The sequence below is a fragment of the Lutjanus erythropterus genome, chromosome 21, assembly GCF_056507025.1.
Source record: "Lutjanus erythropterus isolate fLutEry1 chromosome 21, fLutEry1.hap2, whole genome shotgun sequence".
In the NCBI taxonomy this organism is placed as follows: Eukaryota; Metazoa; Chordata; class Actinopteri; order Lutjaniformes; family Lutjanidae; genus Lutjanus; species Lutjanus erythropterus.
The window spans coordinates 23446757-23457792 of NC_139337.1; the positions used below are offsets into that span (position 1 = coordinate 23446757).

Sequence of the window (11036 nt, forward strand, 5' to 3'; positions counted from 1 at the left end):
ACAAAAAAAAAATCCTAAAACACCGCCATGTTGCTCGTCTGGTGTAATCCAAGTCTCCTAAATCCCAGACATGCTGCTCACTTGCGTGTGCACGCCGTCACACCACACACATACAGGTCAGATGGTGTGCATGTGAACGTGAACCTGGCTCCAAGCTAAGGAGCTACAGAGAAGATTTAGGCTAAAAAACATGGTGTAAATTAAGTTTTTCAAGTCAACTTTGTTCTGTCGGGGCTTTAGGAGTCAAAAACGAGCAACATATATGTTATACACCCACTAGATTTTTACCTACTTGTATGTGCATTATAGTTAAACATTTATTTTTACCCATCTTTGTTCAGCTTTGTTCACCTTGTGTTAGCTTTATATCTTCATTAATTGTTTTCTTGCCAGTGTGTAACACTGAGAGCAACCTTAAACAATTGTTTTGATTATTACCAATTATTCTGCCAGTTTTTCTTAATTAATTAAAGTTGACATGCAGCTTTTGTGTTGTCTGACCAATCTTCCCAAGAGCAACAAATTCTTACACTTTATAATCTGGAACCATCAATATTTATCTGTTTTTTGACTGAAAAATGAGTATAAAATGACTAATTATCGACATAGAGATTTATTTTCAGACATGACTAATCAATTCATCGACCATAGTACAGTACAAGTCAATGCACAGTAACCCTCACATGGTCAGCTCTGCAAGAACACAACTATGTTGAAAGTCCCCAAGGGTCTTTCCCATCTACGTCTTGTTCCATCCCATGTGACGTCAACAAAAGTTTATTGAGGTTACTTGATTGGTCATGCTTGAGTACCAATTAGTAAAACCAATGACAGAATAAGAGAAAGCCGATGTAATGTGCAAAGATAGATGGGATTGTCTTGTAGTTGGGTGCATTTTAGGGAATATGAGTATTCGGTGCACATCGGGATGTTTATTAAGTTTCAGTGGAAGTTGAGACCACAAACTTTAAATGTCCAGCTTTCAAGTCTCTGGGCGTTTGTGTTTCATACTCAAAAGATGGATTTAGTCTGGAATATTTACTATTTTTTCCAGAAAATTGGAAAACATCGACTAGTTTTCAAAGGAAAGAGCAAAGTAATATCCCAGAGTGTGCCTACTTATTTTGACTAATGGTTAAGTTGTCAGGCAGCGTGTAAATTAAATGTGGATGAGCAAAAAGATTTATGTTAGAAAATCAGCATTCATACATTATTCATCTCCCACAGTCTGCTCTGGAATATACAACCACGGTCACTATTTTACTTTCATTAGGCGCAGCTCATGTGACAGATCTTCTATTAAGAGGAAGTTGAGAAGTGCAGCGATCCACAAACGGACGTGGACAGGGTTTACATCTCTCAGCGAGTTTCACTTCAGATCCCGTGGCTGTTGGAAAACGTCAGATACACTGATTGTTTACATTCCTCACGTGCAGAAATTACGGCCTCGAACAGCGAGCCAAGTTTCTGTCCGGCATCTTTAATTCACAGAGGTTTCATGAAGGACTGTCATTGTTTTAATTAAGGCCGTTGAGGCATCGTAAGTTCTCCAGGCTGAATGCTCCCGTCTCGCGCCTCTTTGTCCTCACTCCTTCAGAGGTTAGCATTCATTCTGGCTCTGCACCTGTTGATTGGAGCGTACGTCTTTCCAGTTTTACGTCTTGAATTTACAGCCCTCAGCTGGAGGCACGACCTTTTCACTCGGCCTCTTTGGGAGAGCCGCGGCAGCTGTGATGACTTCACTGGCTCCTCGAGTAAAAAGACATGGAGGAGGGGAGAGGCTCTGTCTCTCTGTACCTTGAACCTGATAGCAGCCTGATTTGACACGCCGCCTCCATCAGCTGTTAGCTTCTATCTGATTGAAGCAAATTTCAAAGAAGTAAAAAGGTGTATTCATGTCTCCTTGTAGTCTCATTTGTATCGTATTCATTTGAATCAAAGGAGAGGCAGGAAGAGACCACTAGTTCTTCATATGTGTGGTCCTTGGCAGCAGAAAATGGACTTTTATATGAGGCTAGCAGCTGTGTGAAGAGAAACATTAGCAATGCTGACTCATTACAAAGGGTAGCTGAGCGGTCTGTGCCAATTTATTTCTGGTTTTGGCAGAGAAAGACACACTTGCGCCGGATAACGGTGTCTCAGTATGAGGAGAAATCTCTGCTTTGTAAAGGGATGATTTTAGGAAGTGCCCCATTACCGGGCAGCTCCTCTTGCCTGCTGGCTTTCCTCTGAAGCAGCTGTCGGTCAGCGTGTCAGTGGGTAAATCTCTGAAATACAGACTGCTAATGAGGCTGGAGCTCTTGAGGAAGGCCTGGCCCTGAACTCAGCATCACACGTTTAAGTGATGAGGTTCCCCTGCTGCATTCGGGAACAGTTTCATGTCCAGAAAACAACCTTTTCCGAACTCTTGAGATCTCGTTGTGGTGGTCAGTGAGCGCCGGGTGGTCCAAGTCGGACCTTTAACCTCCCCCAGGATGGCCTCTGCCGACTGTCACCCTCCTGTTTGTCAGGGCAGTCGAGAGGTTTTCGGGTAATGAGCTTGTTGTCGATGAAAGACGGGTTGCAGATCGTCGACACTAGCATCGGCACTGCTGCACATTCCTACCGGTTCATGTTACAGTGCAGATATGAGGCAGCTGGAGTTCGACGAGTTTAGTAACTGGTGACTCAAAGGGGCTGACGTTGCTTTCATTCAGCTAGTTGGAGGCAGATCATTGCAGATCTTGTATCCTCCCTGACCCAGTACCTAAAGAACTGGATGTATCAGGGTGAAGGAGAAGAGTATGTCTTCGATTAGATGTTTAATTTGTAAATACACATTTCATACTCCATTTTAGCCCTCTGTCCAGACTGAAACTCAATTTTTTTCTTTTGGTAGAACAGAGCTTCTCCAAAGCAGAGTCCAGAATTTGGTGTTTCTTTATGTACAGGGTGATCTGAGCTTTCCCAAAACAGTTGCAAAAGCATTAACCTTCAGACAAAAATGAAACAAACAACGACCATCCAGCTTGTTGAAAATGAAAGTGCAAAGAGTTTGGAAAGATCGAAGGCGCTCTGATGACAAATGGATTTTAACTCAGAGACTTTTTCTGCACTAACTTTTATTTTGGTGTTTTCAGACGTCATCACGACTGTGTAATAATGATTCGCTCAAGGGGGACAACATCTGTCTCGTTCCTTTCCAGATGTCGGCTGTGATGCAGTTTTATTGTTTGCCAGCTGAAAAAAGGACGAAGAAGAAGAGCTGTAACTGCTTTCATGTTGTTGTTCGGGTTTTTTTTTTTTTTTTTTACTGTGGACTGAGGTCATGGAAACACTAATGTGCACACAAATAGCTTTGACAGTTTTGGGTGTAGTCATAAAGTTCATTGTTGATCTTGGAAACAGTAGGTGTAGGTAGGAAGGTAAATCTCATCACAAGGTTTAGCAGCTGTGTGGTTTGACTATAAAATTATAGATGTTTAAATTTCTCTTTCACTACTCCATGTTGGCATCAAGTAGTGGTTCCCAACCAGGAGTCGCTAGATGAATCATCAGATAATTACAAGAACATATTCTGTTTTTCTTATTTTTAGACTTTGCTCACTTTGCTTGGCAAAAATTTGAGATTGAAAGTTCATTGACAAAACAATCTCAATTTCTTTAACTGAAAGGGATGAAAAGTCTTGGAACAACTGTGCAAACTCCACCTGCTTATGAAGATCTTTACTAAATGGACACTGTGGTGGGATTCCTTTGTTAACTGAATGGGTTTTTAATCCTTACTTATCCTAGTTAATAACTTAAATCTGTGTGATCACTGGCAATGAACTGAAAACAGACAGATGTGTTTAGGACTGGGCACTAAACTTTGACTCCAACTGAACTTTTTCAACGAAAGATGACTTGTCATTCAGTAACAAATTTTGACACCCAAGGATTAAATCTCAGCGTCAGTGAGCCAATAAGCATGCAGCATATTTGTACCAAGATCTAATAATGTTAAGGATTTGCTGTCTAATGTTACATATCATAGAGGCATGCAGGAAAAACAGAGACTGGGCACAGCAAAAGGTTTCTCCAGCTGCTCCCAGGTCTTTGAATAGTTTCCTTTTTTGAAGTTTAGTGGTTGTACTGTAAGGGGATCAATTTTACTCCCAAACAGATACGTACACGGACAGCTGTGAACTCTACGTACGTTTCCCACACGCATGGATGAGGTTTGTGGATGAGTCCATACGGTCACAACAAATAGGGAGTATAATGATGTCCACAAAGAGCCCACACTGCTTCTGATGATGAAACATACGTCGGACAGACGGCAGTGGACCCTCGCATGCTCAGAGATGCACAATATAATAATATATATCATATAATATAGGACTAGGTGATTATTTTGACTGATATTGCAATTATAATATGATTTGAGGTATTAGAGGTAATGATAATTTTTACATCATTATTCTCATTTTGATTTTTTTTTTTTTTTTTTTTTTTGCAGGAATCTGCAGCAAATGATCCTTTTAAAGTCTGTAGAATCTGATGTGTTAGACAGGACATCTCTGTCCCACGACATTCATTCATGTAAAAGTTTTTTGACACACATTTTGCCTGTAACAAATATTGCACCTCCTGCAATTTGAAAATTGCAGAAAGCCTTATTTCAATTTAAAAGAAAAAAGAATGAATTGAGCAGTCCTAATGTAATACTAACTTTGCTAAAAGATATTTTAAAAATTTCAAAACAGTATTGCTCAGGAGGTGGTATTGAAGTCAAGATATTGGTAAAGAATCCAGTTACGACAATTTGAAAATGGTACCCAGCCCTAGATGGGGTAAACAGATGAGTCAAATGGTTATTTATAGCTTTATTTGAGGAGGATGGGTAGTTGAGTAGAAGCCAGATGTGCCATTTTTGTTCACTATGATTCCTTTCTTATTCTGTGCCCCTCTGGCTGTATTTCTTCTTTGGATCATAATGTTACATTAGATCTGATTTGATGTTGGATGGTTGGTCGGTTCCTGTCTGACGTGTTGCTCGTATCATTAGAGTTTCTATGGAAGTCAGCCAGCCGACTCCCTGTGTGACCTATTGTAGACGAGACTTTCCCTCCGAGCGCCGTCGTTATCAAGTGACTGACCTGGTTTAATCAACATCAGATGAAACGGGATTTCCCACAGCGAACCAAAGTCACAGTGGGAAAAGTCACACAAGCTTTCCTGCATGTCTCAGTGCTTCAGCAGCAGCAGTTTAGTTTGGTTGCTGCTTATCATGTATAAATAGCCGTGGTGCATAAGTGAATGTGCAGCTTCAGATATGAGTGTGCAGCCAGAGCCTGCCGGTCCATAGGAACTGCTGCATACTATAAAGGTACATGTGACCGAATGACTGACAGTGAGCGGATTTCATCTCTGTGCCAGTTTTAGCCGGGCAGCGCTCAGATACCAAACCCCCACAAATAGTGTGGGATCACGTGAGGGGGCACGATGCCAGTTGAGTCGTGTTGGTTACGACCTCGCCCACATTCTTTTAATTTTCTGTCAGCCCCCTGGAAATACATTTTCTCTGACACGTGGCGTCCCTGCTTTTACAGCCACTCAGCTGCTCGAGAAGTCAACCCCCGTGTGAACTATATAACATCCTTATAATAACGCACAGGGGACGGTGATGGAAGCACCAAATATATCAGCAGTAAAAAGACATGAAGCACAAGTTCCTCTGCCTACTCTACTTGGTTATGTATAAGGCTGATTTTCAGTTTGTGTTGGGTTTTTTTTGTTTAAAGGGGCACTCCACAGATTTTACACATTCATTCATTCACTCATAAGGGAAATGTATGATCCAGTGTTTTTTTTTTTTTAGCTTGACTAGGGTTAAGTACCGAGCTCTGTACTCTTAAGTGAACCAACCACAGAGTATCAATTAACATTCAATCAATTTCAGTACCTGAGAGCGCATCTGTGTGTGAGAGAAACTAAAGTATAGACTGAAAGCGAAAGAGTGAGAGAGCGAGTGTGGTTACACTTTTCAAAACTCAACGCAAGCAACACTCGCTGCAATGTACTGTATTCTGAAATGCGAACATGGTGAGGGCGACACGTACCACTTGAGGGGAAACACCTCGTCAAACACAATATACTATGGATGCACCGATACCAGCATCAGGTACGCTCCTGTCTTTGGCAGCTGTCCGTAAAATGATTTAACAACTCATGTTAAACTGAAACAAACTCACGCCTGGGTGTAAACAAGTTGTCTCATCCAATCAACTGGTTGGCTACGAGTCCTAAATTCCAGGTACCGGTATCGGTTCTTATGTTAATGGTACCCAACCTTCCTTTCCGTTATGTCCTGGTGACAGACTGACAGCCTGTGGTTTGGGAGAAGGACAGAGAGGTAGGGAAGGGCTTCACTTTGTTTGGTGTTAAAAGAGCAAAGTGGATTTTTTTTTCATTACAGACAGAGCAAAGTACCTAAACAAGGTATCATTTGGGCACCAGCACCAAATTCCAGGTATCAGTACCGTATTGGTTCGAATGTGAAGGGCACCCAACCCTAAGTCTGCTAGGGACCAATAGTCCGCATCTTGTTCTCTATTGCCTTGATTTTGTTCATTATTTGAATCTCGTAAGTCACCGACATTATGGAAGTATAATACTTTAGTATGTGGAGAACGTCTTTAAAGGATCAGATTACTTTGAACTGGATTTTATGACTGCAAGTTCAGTCATCACAAACCGCTAGTGTCTCTTCTAAGAACCATCATTCAGAAAATCCTTCCAGTAATTGAAAACGAAAATAAAAGTTGGGAGTTAGCGCAGCCGAGCTGCTCTTGCTCCACCAGATATCCTCAGCAAACTATTAACATCTGATTTTTGAAACTGAACAAATAGTGTTAGGAAGTGATCTTAGGATAGGTGACCACAAACAACATAAAAACATACAACCATGAAAGACGCGATGATATTGAAATTGCGTTAAAACACAAATGATTCCATTAATAAATAAGAGCAGGTGCGCAAAGACGCATTAAAAACTAGTGACAGCCTGTTGTGACTGTTTAAAATGTATATAACAACAGGATTGAAAGAGTTTCAATCCTGATTTTAGGCTAAAATATGGTTTCTTTGTTTTTGTCAGTGTTCTCTTGTGTTTGACACATTGTTAGAACCGTCTTTGAAGACCTCTTCATGCAGAAATAGCTTATTTTGCTTAAACATCCTCACAGAACATGTAAGAAATAACATTATAGTTTTTCCCTGTAGAAGCAATCAAGATGGTGTCCTCTGGTGTTGTGTGATTTCAGGAGTTACAGTTGAAAGAAGAGCTGATGACGTCAGTCAAACTGTGTCTTACAACCAGAGGCTAAACTGTCATGTGGTTGACCTGAGTCTGTGGTCAGAAGAACCTCGATTCACCAACTTCATCACTGTGTCTCAGCCGCTCGATGTTTTAACACCTTAAAAATCGCTTGAGGGCGAACTAATGCTGTGCAACCAAACTTCCTGAAACCCACAGAACCTTCATTCTCGTATATACTGGAAATGTCAGACTGAATTTTGGGGGGAATGTGTTTAAAATGAAACACAGAACAATTACGATATTTGCGTTTCATGGAAATATACAGTCATAAAAAGTGTGTTTGGTTTGAATGTATGACTCAGAATAAACATTATGATTGAAATGATGAGCTGGAACAAAGTGACAGAGAGCTCAGTTCTCATTTTATTAGGAATACCAAGCTTTTTTGTTTGTTTTTTTGTTTTGTTTGTTTGTTTTTGTTGTATATATTTACATTATCCTCACCAGTAGGCTTCAAACCTTCATACCCTCCTGCCATTTCACTGGGGTATACAGTGTTATGACAGTATTTGAGTAAAACTTGTGTGAAACAGCTCAGCTAGACTGAACTCCACTGTACTTAATACTCCCACAGTGTAGGCAGAGCTGACTGGGATTCTTTAATACCCTGGTATACCATAATACCTTCATACCACCCAAGCCTACTCACCATTATTGTAAATTATATTATTATTTGTCATGTATAACAGGATCTTCAACAAGTATTTGATCACACAAAAGGAACACTTAAAGTCCTGTGATAAACCCTTCCCTCACAAAGGTTATGATGTTCATCTTTTGCTGGAACAGCTGTTGTCCACCACATTTATATTAATCAGGGTATTAAATATTTGAAATAGAGATGTCTTACAACTAACAAGTAAGTCTGAAGTCTTTGCACTCAAGTCCCAAGTCAAGTTCTGCTTCAAGCCCTAAGACTTAAAAGTTCTAAACAAGGCAGTTTCCAAGTGACTTAGCTGTTAAGCTAATGTTAGCTTTGACCCCACATCCAGCCAGACAGTGGGACGTCACTGTTTGGTCTGACAGCAGTGTAATGGATGACATAAAGCCAAAAACAGGCAGCAGAGAATACTGAGGAAACTGTGGAAAATACATTGTTGAAGGCCAAGTTGGACTTTGGGGAGGACTTTGGTGCGCTCAAAGACTGTGAGAATAATGTTTTCTGTGGCTTTTCTGTGTGTAAAATGATTGATAGTTGCAAGCAAAGCTTGTTTTCACAATGGAAACACACAGACAGCGGCAGGAGCGCAGGCGCTGTACCAGTTTAGAACAAAAGTGAGTGACTATGTATGTGTTTAATCATGGGTTGGGTCGGGTCGCAGGGCTTACATTCACCGTTTCGGGCAGATGGAGAATTGACTTGGTGATGACTGTAGGTAACGGGTCAGTTCTGGTTTTCAACTTTGTCGGTGCTGGCAGGTTTGCAGAACTGGCTCCCGTGCAGAACTCTGGTCTGAAGTTGTTGCATCCCCTTCTGTAAATTTGTTTGTTGTTGACCACCACATACTTTGTGTACACAGACAAAACTGTCATTGGTATAATTTTGTCCAACTGGAGCTCAGTAACATGACGTTAGGTCTTAAAAGAAACGTGGATCTTGGGAATTAAGTTTCAACTTGCTGCAAATGAACAGTTAACGTTAACATTAGACAGATCAGGAAATAAAGAGAAATGAATTAATTTGTTTTAAATAATAGACTTTTAAACCTATGGGCTTGGAGGATGGTATCAAGTATTTTCATGAGTCATTGGTGTTTAAGTCAAAGTTGAGTTGTAAGTCTTTTTCTTTATTTTGTCACGCCTCTGCTTAGAAACACCTTCCACTACAACAGAGCACAAACTGCAACCTTCAGACTAACCATACTGTTGAATCTCTGAAACAAATGGAAAGTTGAATTCATGAAACATAAAACTCAGCTTCTTTCAGTTCAGTCTACCCAGGTGTTTTTATAGCTTGGCCTGGTATGACCAGTAGTTACATTGGCAAATAACAGCTAACATTAGCTATCCCTCTCACCCATGACCCACCAACGGTTGCCACCTTCAGTGCAGAAAAACAGGAGACACCTTGCCAGTGGGTTGGGTGGTTATGAGTCCTTTTTGAGTGTCAGAAACTTTATTTCCTGCGTTCAGGTGACCAACTTGTCAATAAGAGTATATTTGTATGAAATAAACCTCATTTTAACCTTCCTTCCAAAACCTCTAATAACAGGTGGTGCAGCCGACCCTTTGGTAGATTAATATCCACCAATGTCCCTTTGGCCAGTATCTTACAGTCTGTATAATAAGGACAACAATGACATTGAATGACACACAGCTTGCCTATCATTCTAGGGTTCATTCTCTTCTGTGAACTCTGGTTTAATCCTTCTCCGCTATGTCACATGAAACTCTTGGTTTTACTATTTGTCATCATTCCAAGCTTGTGAAAATGCAGTGTATGCATTAGAGTAGGGCGTGCACACAAAAAGTATCGGAATATCCTTCTTATTCTACCTTTAAGACTGAAAAGAAAGATGGGGAAAACATGGACAAATGTGTTCATTGTTTCTAGAAATCAATTTATTGCAAAAGTAAATGATCATCTAGAAGAAAATCTAACTATTTGGAGCCTTCTGATCACTTTGATGTCCGTTTGTCTCTTCTTTTTTCTTTATGTATCTGTATCTTCTTTTACTGTTTCACAACGAATACACTACCAGCTCATACTGAAAGAGTGTCTCATTTGCAGAGCTGAAAGTTTTTTTTTTTGTTTTTTTTTTTTGAGAACCTGCATTATGAAACAAAAGTTAGCTCACAGTCAGTCATATCAGTAGTTAAACATGTGCCTGTCTCTGTTTTGCAGGGTGGGTGGTGTTGCAGACCCTCATCATGCGGCCCCTGGTTCCACCGCAGCTGTTGCACTCACAGACTGAAGATACTGATCTGAATGGAGAGGATGCAAAGGTGGAAGCAGTTGATGCTGGATTCAGTTTCACTCAGTCTTAATGGAACACACACACACACACACACAGTTACTGCATAGTTTTTAATACTATCTACTTCCCCCTTTCTTTGAGAGGACACAGATATACCCTGAATTGGCCCCTGTGGTGATATACATTGTGGTTGGGAAGTACCTAGTGTTACAACTGTCATGCTGGTCTACTTAAAGGGACAGTGCTGATCACTTTCACATGCAGTACACTCTGCTTTCAGCACTGAAACATCCTTATAGTTAGATGTTTGAGGTGTTGCCTAAATAGTGATTAAGCATATATATTTAGCAGTTTCCAAATGTGCAGGACCCCTTGAAATGCAGGAAAAGTTGAAGGAGAGTTAGGGATAGTTCAAATGTTCTGAAGTGGGGTTGCATGAGGTACAAACAAACTAAAGCCCCATTTGCACTGGACAAATCACCCGCTAACATGGGCATTGTTAGGATTTTATCAATACTACTACTACTCTTACCAATATGTCTTATCGATCTCCTGGGCCCCTTGGACCTTAAAATACAACTTATGATGCACGTAGCGCTATGAAGGCTCAGGGAAACGAGGCCCTGGTACTTAAACATTGGTTCTTTTACATTACTAAATAATTTCTTCTTGTGCAGCGGGCAGTGGTGGCCTAAAGGTACTCGAAGCAAGTTTTGGACCGGAAGGTTCAATCCTCCGACCGGCAGGATAAATAAAGGGTGGGGGAAGTGAAAGAC

General features: G+C 40.7%; 1 long non-coding RNA gene across 1 annotated transcript in view; it reads left to right on the forward strand.

Annotated features, from left to right (window-relative positions):
* Positions 1-10632, forward strand: part of LOC146307691 (uncharacterized) — a 35667-nt gene extending 25035 nt beyond the window's left edge. The window contains exon 2 of the long non-coding RNA XR_014772731.1: positions 10188-10632. This is a non-coding gene — a long non-coding RNA (uncharacterized LOC146307691). The remainder of the gene's footprint in view (positions 1-10187) is intronic.
* Positions 10633-11036: the final 404 nt, after the last annotated feature.